This window comes from Balaenoptera musculus, chromosome 14 (assembly GCF_009873245.2).
Source record: "Balaenoptera musculus isolate JJ_BM4_2016_0621 chromosome 14, mBalMus1.pri.v3, whole genome shotgun sequence".
NCBI classification, from domain to species: Eukaryota; Metazoa; Chordata; class Mammalia; order Artiodactyla; family Balaenopteridae; genus Balaenoptera; species Balaenoptera musculus.
The window spans coordinates 50,153,059-50,171,641 of record NC_045798.1 but is presented as its reverse complement, the minus strand read 5'-3'; the positions used below and the strand labels follow the sequence as shown (position 1 = coordinate 50,171,641).

General features: G+C 36.6%; 1 protein-coding gene across 12 annotated transcripts in view; it reads right to left on the bottom strand.

Annotated features, from left to right (window-relative positions):
- The window catches only part of DTNA (dystrobrevin alpha), a 280,781-nt gene extending 262,652 nt beyond the window's left edge, over positions 1-18,129 (bottom strand). For 7 of the 12 annotated variants that reach the window (XM_036874578.1, XM_036874582.1, XM_036874583.1 and 4 more), the window contains exon 1: positions 17,919-18,122. The gene's annotated coding sequence lies outside the window, so the exon portion shown is untranslated. Of the gene's footprint in view, positions 1-17,918 lie in introns of all 12 variants that reach the window. The other 5 variants (XM_036874580.1, XM_036874587.1, XM_036874586.1 and 2 more) reach the window with 5 other exon arrangements.
- Between the last annotated feature and the right edge of the window lie 454 nt (positions 18,130-18,583).

The following is an 18,583-nucleotide window of genomic DNA, read 5'->3' as shown; positions in this document are numbered from 1 at the left end:
TAATGTTTTACAGATTCCAAGCGGTTTAGAGGAACTTTATATAAAATGATTCTTCAGAAAAGCAATAACTTCCAGACTAATCTTTCTAGTGTGTCTTTCCAGCTGCTCTCCTTGTGTCACTAGGCTGCTGGACAAACTACAGGGATTTCCTGTTCCTATCAGATCAAGCCTGGATTCCTAATCTTGGCATTCATGCTGCACCCCGACCCTATGCTTTTCCTTACGCAACCACTCTGTTCTTCCAATACTCCCCAGAGAAGGCCTTCTGCTTCAGCCAGGTCGGCCTCTGAAGGTCACGGAACAGGCTGTAATCAGCCCTGTCTTTGTTCATTGTTTTCATCAGTTCAGTTTTCCCCTTCTGCTGCTTCTGCAAATACTTCCAGCATTTTCCAGCCCATATCATGGTCCATCATCTCCAAGGTATCATTTAATCTCTCCAGTCAATACCAATTTCTCCCTCCACTGAACTCTCAGATCCTTTATTTTCTGATTAGAGACTTTGTGTCGTTTTGTAATTGCACATTTTATAATATTTTCTCTATTTATAGAGTCCTCTAACTATCTGATGTATAATTCCTCTCTCCCCAAGAAGACAGTAAGTTCCTTGAAGGAAAGGGCCACGTCATATATTTGTATTATTGTTCCCTGTTGCAACGAATGCTCCACTTGGTGTATATAATTTAAAAGGTTTCCCCAACCGGAATTAATTTCTCTGCTCCTACAGTACTTTCAGCCTGGATGTTGTTTATTCAGCTATTAAAACACTTATCACAGCTGTTTCCCACTGTATTTTGTGAGCTCTGGATGAGTTGCTGTCCCATCTAATGCATCTTTTATCTTGCAAAGTACCTAAGATAGCACTGTTAATAAAAAGAATTGAACAATAGTTGCTAATTAAGTTTCTATGAAATTTCAACTTTGTTTGACACAGCAGCATTCCCTATTGCCCTCTTTTTGAGGAACCAACATTTCCACAGTTAAAAATGACTATCCTTGAAGAAATTATGTTGACATTTGGCATGTGAGAAGAAAATAACTGTTTGATGCTTTCCTAATTCATTTATTAAAAAATAACATTAAAGTCTAAATTTAAATTTAATTTAATCAGTTGTGTTGTCAGACCATCAGTCCTTAAGAGGCATTTGCTAATAAAAAATGCAAAAATAGATATTGAACTAGTCAGTAGGTACTTTTTATAGAAACGTTCATATACCAATGTATTATGTTGTTCTCAGCATAAGATTGTGCATCAATGCTAATCTCTTGACTTTAATATCTTTACAAATTAGTATATCTGTAACTGCCAAGAGTAAAATGAAAATTCACTTTATTGTAACATTTAACAAAACCTCACGACATTACCAATTTTTCCTTTCTATTTTGATTTAACTACGACACTACATCCTTCAGACAATCGTAAGAAAACTTTTCACCAGCCCTTTGAGCAATTTTAATTAAAATTCAGTTCAAATCGATCTCTTAAGCTTAGCGAAAGCATCTGCCGTGTTGTCTCCACTTAAGAACTTGAGCTGAAAATATGAGCATTTTCCTATTATAAAAGCGCTGCGTCTGTGTAAAGTTAAAATAGCTTCTGAGGACAATTTTCAACACATTTGGAAGAATTATGGCTTTAAAAATGCAACTTTCAGAAAACAACATTGATCTCTCATTCACCGATGTGGCTGCATTTCTTGTTACACATAATGCCTTCTCTCTCAGCAGGTGCTTAGACCTTGACCATTAGCTTATTCATAGTCTCTTTGCCCGCCGATGGCCAGAATATAGAACACTTCTTGCCACATAACAGGTGCTCAAAAGTATTTCTTGAATAAATGAGTGAATGAATGAAGGAATCAAAGGATAGAAAAGCCTTGCCAAAGTCCCTTTATGTTCTTCTACTTGTACTAACTGCAGTTACTGCTTGTAGATTAGAACGTTCTCCTAGTACAATGATGCCTTTGAGCTCCTATGACTACTTAGTGAAAACTGAATAGGGAAACAGAGGCTCTAGAAAGAGAAATTAAAACCCTTTGTGCAAACAAGAAAGGAAAAATTGTTGTAATATACATTTTTTTTAAGAAAGGCACTTCCATCTGCCAGAATATTCTCTAAAAATCCAATTCTAAGGAATATACAGTATGAATGGAGTTCCCTTTGATTTGTTTCTGATTTTTATTGCAGCTCCTGCAGAGCCAAAATGAAAGTCCTGCAAAGTCTGTCTCCTCGATCTTATTTGAGGCTCAGATTCTGGTTCCTGAATTAGGTTTTTGTTCCCTGTTTTGGTGAAGCCTGCATCTTTTGGTCCTTGACCCTACACTGGTAGGGTTTTCATGTTGTGTAGATCCGATGTATTCCAAGTGAATGGTGCCCCTCAGAGTTCTAGCCTGTGGTGGTCCTGCCGTGAGCCTGAACATACAGCCATATTTTTCATCCCATGGTATTTTCTAAGAAGAAAAATCTTTCCTATTTCTAGAGAGTCTGAGGTTACTCCTGTCATATATATCAAACTGGCATTTTGGATTCAACCAGTGTGGCTTACTGATAACAATTCAAGTTGTTCTTTTGATGGTAAGACACACTCGTTGATTACATGAGTTAGCTGCAACATTTGGAAGCCAGTTCTGATTTCTTTATTAAGAATGCAGTACCAGTTCCCACATAATTTAGTTCTTTCTGAAAATGTTTTCTGCTGAATATATCTTGCCATAATACATAATGATCTTTAAGAAATCTTGTTTCTAACACTAGGTGATCATTTGTAGAAGTGAGAGCAGGAAATTTTTCTGGACTAAAGGCTAGCATTGTATCTACTTATCTTCCCTTGATCAAGAAAAAACAGCATCTGAAATTTGCAATAAATAGCTGAAGTTTTTTTAATGGTATTTTCATGAAATAGTTCCCTGAACAATTCAGTCACGTCAAATAGGTTTTTCTTTTAATCATATTAAAAAAACAATATATAGGCCAAACACAACAGCAATGTGCATCTTGGTTTGTAATAAGTGTGCTGTATTGCACACAAATGCCTGGTCTATGGGTTCCCTTGTTAAGTTTGTTCTGGAAATTTATCAATTCCCCCTTTATTTCTGAGTCTATAAATTTTCCACTTCCATGAACTTTTTCATATAAACAATTAAAATATTTTCAAATCTATCCTATTTAAAAGTGAGATTTTTTTTAAAGTCCTTCAATTTGGGTTCCCTTTTGGCCAGCCACCCTCTTTGAAAGCTGGTCTCTTACCCACTCTTCCTTTCCCAGTGAGGGGACCTCTTTCCAGCTGGGGACTTCCCTCTTGGGGCTGAGCAAAGCTGACTTGGGGATGGGATAATGCAGATGAAGCCATTTTCCTTCCTTTTTGTGTGATTCTCGCCTGTTTTGTTCCATTGTGTTGCTGAAGTTTCTTAAGTGGACCCCAGAGCTCTCCCAGAGCTGCTTTTGCCAATGGGTATCTGACTAATTGCTGTTCTTTGTGGGGGGATGGAGGCCACCATTTTGGTGACGTTACTCTGGCTAATTCTTCCTAAAGTCTCTTGAAGATGCTCTTCCTCAACCCAAATCACTAGCGTTCACTGGGTTCTTTTTCATCCTTCTTTTCCTTTTAGTCTACCTCTCCTTGGGATAGGTCACACTTTTCGTAGCTTTAGCCACTTATACACAAATGACTTTTAAATCAATATCTCTACACAAGACATCCTCCCCCTATTTATCCAAGTGCCAAATGAACATCTTTACATGAATGTCCCACAAAAGTTTCCAACTCAAAATGTCCAAAGCCATTGTGTTCACCCTTTCCATACATAAACCGTTCCCACATTCCCTATCATCACGAATGACATTACCATCCATCCTGTTGCCAGAAGCAGAACCTCAGAACCATCCTTGATCTCTCACTTTTCTCAGGGCATCCTGTCCAATCTCTACATCGTATTGATTCTACTTATGAAATATCATTTGGGTTTATCCTCCCTTTTCTTTCTCACTGCAATTATCACTGCAACTTCCTTAGAACATCAGGCTCTAACGTTTCTTGCTTGGGATTTGTAGTGTATTGTCTTTTTGCTGTTCTTCTGAGTTGCGTTCTTTGTTCTCTAGCTTTTCTTACAGACTGTGGCAACAGCAGTTTTTCTAAAATTCAGATTGACTAATCCGTTGCCTGGTCTTAATTCTTGAATGGTTTCTCTTTGCCTCAGTGTAAATTTTAACCTCTTTAACATAGTCTTAAAGACCTTTTATGATATTTCTCTCTCTGTGTCCAGTCTTAGTGTGCATCACTTATCACAATGCATTTTATGCTTTAGCAATATTAAACCATTTTCAGTTATCTAAGAATTTCATAATTTCTTACCCCTTCAATACTTTTAAACTGATGTTTGCTCCTCCCAGAATATTATTTTGCATTCCGATTGTGCACCCCTCCCCCCAAACCTGCCTGTCAAACTTGGGAGCCATCTTTCAAGTTTCACATCACTTATCTTTCCCTCTATTAATCCTCTGTCCTCTCTATTATGCCTTTTGGGGTTTATGTCGTGGCATCTGTCACATGAAATCATGACAACTTGCTTGTGTACATAGCTTTCTCCTGCACTCTGTGAGCTCCCTGAGGACAGAGATTGCATCCATAGATCTCCTACAGTAACTGGCACATGGCTGGTGACCATAGTAGATGGTGAATGAATGAAAAATGGAATTAAAAAAGATACAGATTCTCTTCATTATCAAGGATCACTCATTTGACCAATGATTTTATGAACGTGAAAAATGCTAAGTCAAAACTGCAAGTAATTTTTTTTTAATGTTTCCACATAGCACTGATTTGAAATTCTCTCTTTATTTACAGCACAAAGCCCTTGAAAATATCAAAGATACTATTTCCTAACAATGAACGGTTTGGTCTAAGCTTCTAAAAGTGACACAGGCAGAAAGGAATAATGAAAAATGATTGAGAAACTCAGAGGATTGTAATGCTTGTCACAGAATTATGACTTATCTGCTCCAGCCTTTGAAGGGCATGCTTCCATTTGCCTGCTCTGTGTGTAGAGAATTATCCGATACTGTGTTTGCCTAAAACAGTGATTTATAGTCACCATTGACTTAAAATGCTTTACAGACCAATTTTTAATCTTTCTATCCCTAGTTTTTCCTTATCAAAAACAATTTCATGATATTGCCTACAAATATTGTAAAGCAGGATGACCTCCATAAAAGAAAGTAATTGAGGTGGGCAAATCATTATTGTAAGGGCCAAAGAATGGCTGCCATGAACTTTTAAAAGGCCCTAAGATGTAAGAGAACAAAACTGGAATGGTTGCTACTCTTGGTCCTTGTGTTCTTGGACAAAGCTGATCTCTCTGTGCTTTCATCTTCTGTCAAACTAACAGGTTGTACGAGTCACTAAATGATGTCTAAGCCTACTCCCAGCTCTAAAATTTGGTGACTCAATCCAGAGTTGAGCTTCTCTGGACCCAGTATAATATTAGAAAATTCATTATCAAAGAGGGAGGGGAGTGTGCAGAGGAATAAGCATAACCTTATTACTTAACTATTCTGTCAACAGTCCTCTGATGCGAACGCCAAGAAAGTGAAAACTCACTGAAAATAAAACTAAGTAAAATACAATGTGACCTGACTTATAGCAATAAATATAGACTCTGGGCAAAACTGGAGTACAGATAAAAGGATATCATCAAGCTCTTTGGAAAAAATGAGTTTCAAATGCCCCTAAGAAGTATTACTGTTTATATTTATTTCATTATTTTCAACAGTCTTGTTCACCATCCCTGAGGATTTGAAATTTTACTTCCTATTTTTAACATGGAGTATTTCATTATTAAAAACATACAGGACAGCGCAAAGTCATATTAAATCAACAAATACTACTGTCTGCTTGATGATGAGAAACAGTGGAGCACTGATCTCTCACCTGAGTCAGAAATCACAGGTGGGGAAAGCACGAATGATACCCCAATGAGACAGATGAGCGTTATTATGAAACAGGATGTAACTTGGGCAGTCACAACAAAAAAGGAAATTGATAGATCATATGATTTTCCTTGTACAGTAAAGGAAGTTTACAAGTTTATCTTGAGAAATAAATGTTTTCCTGGCACAAATTCCTATGAGAATTGTATGGCATAGTCCCTTATTCTGAAGATATAAAGTAACACTTGGCACAATGTTACTGCAGTTGTTCAATATCATTCTTTCTTTATTTTCCCAAAGTGCCATGTCTTACGGTAAACTGGAACAGGACTCAAGGGCACAAAATGCAACGGTTCCTCAGTAATGACATTATATGTGTATGGAGAGGGAAGAGAACAGTTAAGAAAATGAGGCCTAGGTATGTGATTCAACTTACTATAGCACTTGGAGAACATATCTTGGCATACTCTTACTTAACACAGTCAATTCAAGGTTAAATCTTTTGATAGTTGCTATAAGGGCCGATATTCTACGCGGTTGACTGAAGAAAGATCTATATGTTTAAATAGCAGGTGAAAAGGCAGCAGGTTGATAGTCTCATGGAAAAATTAAGAAGCCTGACATATTCTCACACAGAGATGGGTAACTCCAGTACACAAAGAGATGGATAAACTTCTTCTCAAAAGAAAAAAAAAAAACGTTCAAAATCTGCTCTTGTGATTTTATAAGTTCCTTAAAGCATGAAAGAAACGATTCGGGCTTAGACATTTTTATGGCTAGGTCTCACCATTATACTGCCTGAATCCATTAAAAAAACCCAAGAAATGCTTTCATCAAATATCTGAATATTTGAAGAGAAAGACATACTGAAGTGTCCTCCAGGGTGTTAAATACTTCAAGTAGATGAAGAAACTGGCCTAGCAGGGTTATTGAGAATTATTCATTTGAATACTAGGGGATGTATATTTTATTTTTAGCATTGCTAATGTAAAGTCTTTCTTCCAGGTAGCAATTTGTAAAAGGCAGAACTACTTATTAAGGCCACTCCTGATTGTGACAGCAAAAACCTTGTCATCGTCGTGGCTCAGGCTGCCTATATTTCTGTAGACTTGGGGACATGAAGGTGTCTCCAATTTACTGGAATACCAATCCAGTTATTTAGATATATAAAATGAGGAGAACAGTTTTTTAAATAAGATTTAAAATCGTAGTTGAATCTGTCAAAAGAGCATAATGTTTGGGTAGCTTCATCAGGGAGTGAGGAAGCTTTCTGGTTTCCCCTAAACTGGCACCACAGCCACTCCAGATTCAAATCACAGGGATTTGGAATCATAGCCACTTCCAGATTAAGCACGGTTATTATAATCCTCCCCCTTGCATTTCACTGTTTATTAAGCAGAACCATCTGGAAATAATCTTCCTCACTGAGTACCAGAATGTTACCTCTTTTGCTTTTCTCCTCTTTGATCTGTGTAATTCTATATCTTCTGACCTATTGACGTTGGATAAAATGGATTATGTGAGCCGTTGAAGAAATGGCCAGCAAAACTCGGAATTCTGAGTGTTCATGGGAGAGGTCCACAAGAAGCCAAGAGGTCATGAAAAGATAGAAGAGGGACCCATCAGGACGAACACCTCTGTGCTAAGAGTGCTGGTGACAGTGACAAACATTTCTCCCATCTCTCCTAGTGGGTATTCACGGTATTGCAGAAGGGCTAAAACTATGAGAAAACTATGAAGTGTAGTCTCTTTTTTGCATGTGCTCTGCGTAGAATGTCCATTTTGAGAATATTCAGCTATATCAAATAGATTGCTAAAGAATTAAACTACAAAACATATGGGAACCTCCACTCTTGTGGTCCATCTAACCTTGGCATTATGGAATCAGTTAAATCTTCTAATGTTTTATGAACAGACTGTTGCAATATTCCCTCTCTCGTCTGCCTCCATTCTTATCTTCTTTAAAATCACTGTCCAGAGTGGTTGATATATTTTAATTGCATTTCTTGCCATTCTTACTACCTACACCTATGCTTCTTGAGCAAAAGAGATTTGTAATCAAAGGAAATTCTAAAGGATACCCAGCAGCAACTTGGGAGGATGAGAAGTTATTGGATAAACATGGTACATCTTCCTGGAAATTTGGAGAAAAAAACTTTTATGATAATGAAACAAAGATTTATTATTGAGTAAATGCAAATACATGAGAATTCAAAGAACTTGATATACATGGCAGACCATTTCTAACTCTGGCTCCAGGCCATCCGCCTTGAGAGTATGCATTTATTGTTTTATTTGGCTTTGTTTTCTTTTGGGGAGAGTAAATTCGTTGTGAAAATTTGTTGTGAAACAGTGAAAGAACACAGTAAATTAAATCTGATTGCTCTTTTCTGTTGTATTTTGAGAACATGTACCATCTTAAGAGCTAGGTGACTATATAGACTTTATAGTGCCAAGATTTAAATTTGTTTTACTGAAGTTACAGCTATGTCAAATTGATTTCTAAAGAATTAAAGTAAAAATATCTGAGAGCCCTCCAGTGGTCAAAAAAATATATGCAAATACTCAGTTATTTACCCAATATTCCTCCCTCCAAAGAACTTAAAACACTTCAGTCTTCCTTTCATAAAAATGCTTGCTTTGATTACTTTCTGACATCACTATTATATCACATAAATTGTTTTTTTAGCACTATGGGGAAACAGATGTTTATCCAAATCATTTAAATAAAAAAAATAAAAAAAACAGAAAATAGCAGCCTAAACCACCCATTTATCAATGAGAGATTTTAAATAGTTGCTAGAATTTAAGTACGTAGTGCAATCCCAAATCTTGTCCAGATATGAGTAATTTAATTCCTCCCATTGCAGCCATTGAGAGAAATGTGGCTGGGTATTAAAACCACTCTATTGATAAAGAAAGGACCCAGTCAACATGAGCTGTGTCTGCTACTGTGTTCCCCTTAAGCACAGAGTGGTATTTTAATGTGTATATTCCTAGACTTATAAAAGCATTGTGTGCGTGCGTGCGTGCGTGTGTGTGTGTGTGTGTGTGCATGTGTTCCTCAATTGTAATTCTGATGGCTTGCACGAGAAATGCGTTGGTTTCTCTTTTAGCAAATGCATATCTAACTAAGCCAGGGACAGTACTTTCACGTGCTTCGTCTCTTGATTACCAGTAATGGTTTGGCAGAAAGCCTGGAATAACGTCTCTGCCTTGAAAATTGACAAGCTCTAACATTTACCCAAATGCTGCAACACTGATTGGTGAGGGGAGTTTTTGCTTTGTTTTAATTAAATTCCTATATTACTTTATTAGAAAGTAAAGCTTGTTTAAAAAACTCCCCCCACATTTAGATTCATAAATTTGGTGTTCCATACAGGAGTAGGATTTTTTTTTTTTTGCAAATATGTAACTACGTATTTAATTATTATAGTCCTAAATCTTTATGGACCACCCTTCAAAGGCCTGTGTTTATTTATTTAAAAAGTTAGCAACATCAGGGTTAAAATGCTAAGAAAAAATTTTATGTCCTATAATTTCATCTCTTACTCAGAATTTTTTTGCTTGTTTTCTAGTTTTAGACAAAGTAAATGCTCGTTTTCCCTTTTGTATATTAATGTATGCAGACTTACCACGTCAGTCAATGTCCCTATGTTAAAAAAAAAAAAAAAAAGTCAAATTCAGTTAGTATCTGTGAATGACCTTCAAGAAATTCAGCCTACCGCAAGAAATGTTATGGGTAATTCTCAGCACACTCTAGTGGAGTAAGTTATTGCCTAAGACAAAAGCAGGCATTTCTGGAAGCTACATTGTATCTTTGAGGCCACTGGGGTACCATATAGGAGACTGAAGCAATAATTTACCCTTGTGCGATGAAAAATACAATGTAACTTGCACACCAGGATCCTCTGCCTCATTAAGTTAAACACTTCCCTCATGTCATTTTTAAGGAGAGATTACAATACTGTAAATCTAAGTAACTTAGATTTATGTTCTGGTGTATGGCAAATGGTTACACGGCATATTTACAGCATTATAAATGTTTGGGTGCTAAGCAAGTTCAGAATGCAGATCTAATTGACTTCATAATTTGGCAAACGAGGTAAAGGTAAGGTTCTGCTGTGTGGTTACTCACAGAGTTCCAAAGGAGCAGCCCTGCAGTGCTGAGAAAAGATCTTCAGCTTCTCCTGCAGTGGATTTTTAGAGGTGTTGCTGACATCATTACAGTTTTTGAATCTTATTATAACCCCAAGGAAAAATATAAACAAAAATCAATCAGAGGAAAAACGTTTGCTAAGAATTTATGCTGTCTACACTTTTGATTGAATGATTTCTCTTTTTATGGAACAGAAAGAAGGTATAATTTTCTTTTTGAAAAATGTATTGATTTATCTCATACTCTTAAAATCGAGGGAGGAGATGCAAATAAATGAAAAGCAGAATAACATTACCAGGGTGGACAAGGTGATAAAAGGACACAGGCTCCCTGTCACAACTAAACACCCCGATACTTGTAAGTGAACCAAATATCTAGGATTTTCTTTGAATAGAGCTGCTGGTGGTATAAAAGTTCACAGAACAATCGGTTCATTTTAAGTGGTCACAGCACTTAACTGAATATAACAAACATTCTAAAGAAAAAGATGGACATTTTGCTCTTGTTAGTCTATTACCTTTATTCTTGCACAGAAAAATTCCCATAGATAATAAATTTAGTAGAGCATCTTTTGAAACCCAACAGTTTCTTTTTCCCTTTTAAGCTTTAAACATTTTGAATTTAAAGGAGGTGAACAACAAAAAAAAAGTCAAGAAACAGATGTTGAAGTTGAAGATGACTTTCCTTTCCACACGGTCTTCATAAAGAAAAGATAACTGAGTCTAATAAATTATTAATGTATGAACATATTCTAAAATGGAATAACAGTTTTAGAGTTTTGAATAAAATGGGTAAGATAATGCAAATCCCTTTTGAGTTCTGGGTTCTGCTGAATACAGCTAGGCTCCTTATAAGTGGCTATATCACAAATGATATGCCTGAATAAAGTTAAACAAATATTATTGGATGCCCTATCAGTTTAAGATTTGATTTCTGCTGGTGTTTAAAATCAATGTCATTTATAAAGAGAATGCAAAGTACCCAAAGGTAAAGATATTTTTAAAAGTCTTTATAATTCTCAGCTTTATGTTCTCAAAGTATTATATAAGCTACCACACTATCACACTTTTATAATTATTAATACAATGAACTAGGGGTGATTTATCCAGAATTTACCAAGTATATTAAAGTATGTGTTAAAAATGATATATTAATATATAAATAATGTTGATATATGTGTTTATATATATTCAAATTATATATATGTGTGTGTATATACATATATATACATATATTCAAATTAGCTTGAGAAACACTCGGTTAAAGAAAATCAAGCATGTCTCTTTAGCGTAAAACTTTAAGAGCCCTTAATGCAAAGGTCACATAAATCTCCAAGAGAGCAATATGGTATACAGCATTTCCCAAATTCATCTGACCTAGGGTCCTCGTCTCTTTTTCTTTTTCTTCCATATAGCATTTCCTAGAATTATCACTCCTGAGAACATAAATTGGATTTGCTGATTTAAATTAAAATCCAAAAGACCTTAAAATATTGGCTTAATAATTTTTTCAACTTTTAAGTGCCTCATTAATCTCTGAATTCCCCAGTTTTACCTTGTTAATGCTTAAAACTAAATGCAAAGCAAAAAGAGTAGCAGAGGGATACAAATGTTATTCAAAACTATGCATTTCTAACGTGTAATACAGATCACCATTCCTCTGTGGCATTTTCCCTCATCCTAGTCCTTTTCTTTTGCCTCCTGGAAAAAGTGGGCGCTGGGGATTAGAATTACATTCAATTACCTTTTTCTCCATTTCTCTGCTACACAGGATCAGTTCTTAGAGATGGGAAAGTGCTAGCATTGCACACTGACTCTCTACATTTTATAGAAATTGCCCTATCAGAGGCTCTTTTTCCTTCCTAGAACTCTCCATGGGCAGAACTCCCTGAGAGATTAAGTGTGAGGACAGGTAAAATGCTAGGACTCCAAAGGACCAGAGAAGCTGTGACAGGAAAGGTCGCAGACACTCCAGAAATGGTGAAGATTTAGAGAGCCAAAAAACTCTCAGTGGGGCTCAAAGTCAAAGGATAAAAACTGACAAGAGACGTTAGCATCAGACCGCAGGTAGCTTGCCTACATGTTACCAAGTATGGACCAAAAACTGTTCACTGGTATATAAGAGTTTAAATCTAGACCTTTTGGTCTACTGGGGGTTTAGGACTGCCTATCATCCACGAGTGTGGAATTCATTAGATCTCTTCATAAATAGTCCAGCTTTTTCTCCTTTTTAGGCAAGTGGTAGGATTGTATTACTTGCCCAGCTGAAGTTAGGTGTGACCACATGGCATGCTTTGGCCAAGGAAATGTGAGCATAAGGCACATGGGCCATTTCCTGGTAAAAGCAACAATGTGGAGTAGGGACTTTAGCCAACCCCTGACGAATAATTTTCATGAGTGGGAAGGAAACCTTGGTTTTTATAAGCCACTGAGATTTAGAGGTTGCGTGTTACCTCAGGAAACCATGTCTAGTATATCTGGAGCACTTCATACGTGTGCATCTTAGTTTTATCATATATAAAAGAAAATAACAACATATGTCTCTTACCCACAAAATAGTATGAAACACTGGATGCATTTTAGACGAGAATTGTTACACTTACCTGAGGTGTTAAAAACATCTTTTGATGAGTAAATATGCTTCTACAAATGTGTAGTAATGAACCACCTAAGGCTAGAAAATTCAATGCATGAGAAGATAAATTTCATTCAAAATTAGCCTACATCTTTTAATAAAATTAATAAAGGCATCTGTATTCTTGAACTATGATTAATTCAGGGAATTCATTTTTTCAGTACTCATAAATCTGTGTGCTACCACATTACATAGGAATGGGAGTACAAAAGTAAAATGAGACTAAAAAGGAAAAATAATAAAAATAACTCTATTGCTCTCTTTAAAATGCATGGAGCTTTACGAAGCTTTCATGACTCAGGGTGTCTCTGAGTCATCTTTATGCCATATATATTTTGCAAGAATGCAGAATCCAGCTTTATTTATGCAAATAGATGCACTTTTATTTTATGTTAAGATACAACACAGTTTCCTATGTGATAAGGATACATTTTCTATTTAGCTTTTTTTTTCTTCGAATTTGTTTAGGTCTCTTTAAAATATTCTATAATAAAATATCTGCTAAATATGAGATTTTTAAGAATAAAAGCAATCCCCAAACTCTTAAAACTTAGCTTTCTGAGAGAAAAACACAAATTGTTGAGGAAAGGCAAAGTGACTTTTTAACAAGTGGAGACTAGTGCAAATAAATTAAGAATATAAATGAGAGAATAATATAACGCAATTTGTAAATTACACCCATTGTTTTAACACAACATATTCTGGTATCAGTGTCCAGTGAAGGGGGCTAAGTAAATAATTTCATTGTCTAGGACAAGCACAGTTAAGGCACAAGGTAGGAGCTTGATAGGGATTTGTTAAATTCATAAGACAAATTAGCTCAGCTACTTGGAGGTTACAATTTAAAATCTGCCAGTTTTCAAGATCTAGTCTTAATTTCTTTCATTGATGAAGCAAAAAAAGGTCAATAATATTATATTTTCATATTTTGTGATGGAGAAATCTGGGTTCTCATCTAAATATTGACTTTGAACATTTGATTAGACTCAAAAAAATTTTAAGATAAATTTTGACCCTATCCATATTAGGGCTTTTGTCTTTGTGGAGGTTAAAGAGCCCTATATAAGAAAAAATAGAAACCAAGTTTCTTATTTTTCTAAATCTCAGGAGTTGGCATATTAAAGTCATACAATAAGTGTGTGAAAAATTTATAAATGATCTGAGGAATATGAAATCGGTTAAACACCCTTAGAATTAATAAGCTATATTTTCTCTTCCTCTGACTCCTACCAACTATATTCAATTTATAATAAGTAAATGTATTTTTTTTAACTTAGCATAGCAAAATGATTAATACTGCACTTTAAGGCCTTTAAATTTTTAGGGAAAAATTTTAACCAACTTTAAGATTTAGGGTCACAATATCGTATCACATAAACAAGCAACTTCTTTCCTTCTAGCACACACTGTGATCTGAAAATAATCCAATGTTTTCTGATGGTTCAGATTCAGGTGTATGCAATGAGATGATTTTAATTTAGTTGTGTCACATTGACTTTTTCCATTTGTGCTATTCAGCATTCTGGGCTAGATTTGTTGAAACATGTCTGTTTTCCAACTCTATGACTTTCTTTTTGATTATGAATCTCCCTGATAACATACAACTAATTTATCGTACTTACACATCTATCATCTCTTCTGTCACCACAATCAAGGTATACAGTCTCATTTGGCAAAAATGAAAATAGATAACATCCCCCTTACCAAAACAACAATGACCAAACAAACATTTTTAATTGAATCTGCTTGACATCAATCACTGTTCTAGACAAGGAGTCTAAGGTCAAAAGAATAATGATGTTTAGAAGGAAAAAGAATAAAGTAAGAAAGGAACTGTTGAGGGAAAACTTCCTCGAAATAGTCATTTGTTCATTCCTTAAATATGTATTGAATGGTTTCTATGTGTCAGTAACTGAGAATACAAAAATGAGTAAGATACAGTGCCTGCCAGGACAGTGAAAGTGACTTATGAGATCAACCTTGAAGGAGAAGTAGGATTTGCACAAAGGAGGTAAACAATGAGCATTCTGGGCAAAAAACTCCAACAAACTAGTAGGTAGACTAGTACAGACATATGATCATGTATGGAATATTCTGGAGGCAGCAACGATGTGTGATTAAAGTGCTGGTGATAACCAGTGAAGTAGCGGAGGTGATGTTAGAGAAACAGGTTGAGGCCTTCTGACATACTAAGACATACTAAGGAATGCATTTTGAAGGGAATGTTGAACCACAAGAGATTTTTAAGTAGGGGGGGAATCCATTCATGTCTAGGACTTTTAGAAGATGGGTGTGTTGGTCCCAGCATGGGAGATGTGCTGGGGATGGAGCCTAAAGGCAGGAGATCAACTGGGAGCCATACTATATCCAAGAGAGGTGATAAGCACCTGAAACAGAGCAGAGAGAAGGGAAAGGAAGGAATTTATTTACGATAATTTGTGAAATGTGGTGATGCTGCATATAGGCCAAGGGATAGCGTGAAGAGTCAAGGTCAACAGCTGAGAGTGATGGCAGTAGAGGTGGCTTGAGAGGCTACAGAGATGACTAAGAAAAGGGGCCAGCTAGGGACAAATAAAAGGACCGTTAAGTACTGTTCACAGCTCAAAGCAGGTTGGAACACATGAATTCTTCCAATCAGAAATTTGCATTTGCGAAGTTCTCCACAAAAGCCTCAACAGATCAGGCCACAACCAAAACCCCAAATCAGAAAAATGACCTGGAATGATCAATGATATCAGCAGACTGCCTGGTACCTTCTCTAGAATGAGGAGTCTTTAAAACAAATGACTATAAAAGCAGAAGAGTGACTTTCCATTTCTGGTAACAGTAATGAGATCATTTGGACCAACACTCTCATTGAGGTAATCAAAAACATTTAAAATGTAAAACCAGCAAAGAGTTAATAAGATGGTGAAGACAGGAACATTCAAGAGAAGACCAGAACTCAGATAAAGACACTAATTTTTGAAAGCTTTTGCTCTTGGGTATCTGAGTATCAGGAACAAAAGGTCTGAGAAACCAGCTTCATGCTGGGCAGCCTTATGGGTGTCGGTGGAACATCAAAGCCCATGGTCCTCAGGTGAGGGCTTTAATAAACTAACTCAGCTTTCACCTGGGACCTCAAAAGGTCATATCTTCCCTCAGGGTAGAGGTGAACCCCAAATCAACCGTTCCTCACACAGATTTGTAGCCTTGCTCCTTGCACAGGGGTGCCTTGACTAATCACCTTTGACTAAGGTGATTCTGGTCTGATCCAGGGGCCCTGGCAGAAGCAAACCCAAGTCCTCTCTGGAGGAGACCATCATCACCACTAGGTCTCAGCTTATCCCTACAAGTAATTTTAAAAATACATTTCCAGCAGATAGTCAAAGATATCCAAGCAAATGAGAAAACAAGACTGAGAACTGACAGGAGCAATAATAATAGAAACAAATCTTGGTAACTCTTGAGATATTAGAATTAGCAGATGTATATTATAAAACAACTACACTTACTATGTTCAAAGAAATTAAATCCAAGCTTGACGATGTCCACAGGGACATCGCAGCAGCAGAGAGATATTCATCGGCCCCTTCTCCTGTCAACGCGATCTGGCCACATATGTCTAAAATTCTTACATTTTAGAATTTTTAAATGTTGTATCCTTTTTTGGTTTTCTTTTGACACACTGAAAACAAAAACAAAGCCCCATACTAATATAATTTTATTTGTATGCATAATTCAATCAGAAATATGTTAGTTAAGTAAAAGGTAAGTTTACATGTAAGTGTTTGTGTGTGTCCTGGTGTGTGTGATGCATGCTCTCCCAAATTTATTGGAGACACCTATGATTCCTGCCAGGCTCCCTCCTCTTGTCAACAGTGCAGAACACAGCCGGGTAAAGCAAGGGGGACCGGCATCCAATGTCACCAGGGAAAATATACAAACGTGCCATCCACTTGCAGAGAAGTGAAAATTAACTGCAACTTTCACAACTTAATGGGTTAATTATAGATATTAGGGAAGGTTAACCGTGATCTAACAAAACTGTAAAATTAAGTGACTCTATCAGTATCGTGTTCATTATGTTCATTTTTCATTTTAGAAGAGTAACGCGGTATTATTATTTATTCTGATCAAAGTTGAGTGAAAGATCCATATTATCATTCATTGTTCGTACCTAGTTCAGCCAACTTAGTTCATTAGATTCTGGTTGATTTGACAGAACAAAACCCGGCCAGTTACGTGCAACAACTGTTCAGCCCCACGCTCTGTAATAAGCACATCAGCACATTTATTTTCCCCATATAAAGTAGAATTTCCAATTCATACCATGTACTCTGTGACGATTATGGACAGTATTTATTCAGAAGGAATGCTGTGCAAGTTTGGAAAAGCTGTCTCTAAGAGAGCCGAGAGGTCACTGGACAAAACAAGAAACAAAACCTATACATGGTCAAAAACATGAAGAGGACTAAGGTTTGTCATTCTTTCTTTTAACTAAAAAAGTTTTGAAATCCTCAGCACATAGCGAGGCAACAGCAAATCAGACAACTCTCTCCCTCCTCCACTCTCAAGCTCTGTAGAATCAGAACGCCTCTATTCACTTAGCAAATATCAGCTTTTTTGGAGGAGGAGAACCTGCTTGGAATTAATGAGGCAACACCAAAAAATAACTTCTATTAATAAATTGTTCTCTTCAATGGAAAATTGCCTATTTTTCTCATTTTTTTTTTTTTAAAAACAGAATATCTTCCAACGGCTCCTTATGCACTTTCTACCAACTTCCCCCCCCCCACTTCTATTATTTTTTTCTTTTTTCCTTTTTTAAATTAGAAAATGCCATAGTGCCAAGCAAGGGAAATAACTCCATCTCACAAGAATACAGTCACCTCCAACGGCATCATGGACAGAATAACATTTAGTCGGTGTTGTGACATGTTTAACTACTGACGTTGTAATTCAAGAAATGCAGGGTGTTTAAGGAGTTAATAGAGGGAAAAGTAAGTAAAGGTAAAGCCAAACTGAAGTTAGAAGTGCAAGGTCATCTTCAAAACTAAGCTGAAATACTTTCTTTCTACTTCACAAAATGTAAAACGCCAAATATCTCAAGAAAGGTAACAAAGTTACAACACTGGAAAATCTCCCTGATCACTTTTTCATTCACACAAATAAAAAGAAAAATGCAACATTAACCTTCCCAGAGAAGCAACATCTTTGCACTTACCCTAGAGTATGTACATGATCTCTTAAATCCTTTTAATTCCAGTACATCCCGAACATATATGAACTCTTAGCACATTCATGTAAAGAATAAACCTTAACCAAATGGCTAATTACAACAGAGATCACAACAGGACTCTCTGAAATTCTAGGGAGAGACACGAGGTTAAAATCCAGCTTCTAGATCCTGGTGTATACTGTGTCTATCTTTAACTTGAAAATGATTTGGTTTCACATTCCACTGAAGTCCCACTGGCAGATGCCTTTGGTAAGCTCACCAATGGCAGGCTGTCAAAAGCCCTCCCTCCACCCCCTCCACCCCCTTAACCCCCCTCCATGCTCTGACTGAGCTTCCGTTGCTACATCTAATACTGATTTACTCAGCTGTCTTTTTACCTGTCTCCACGTGGGTAAAAGGAGATGCTTTCATTGATGGCTATTGCGGAAACACTTGGAAACTGGAAGATCAGCCGGAGGACTCACTGTGCTTTTCCCACTGCCATCCCCTCCCCCTACCTCCTACCAGAAACCAACTGACTTCCAAACTTGGCTGTCTGAAAAAGAATGTTCTCTGATTGGCATTCCTGGAAGCAGAAAGCAAGGCAGCTCAAGTTGTGTTCTGTTACTCAGCATGAAAAACTTCCCAGGTATACACAATACAAACAAGTA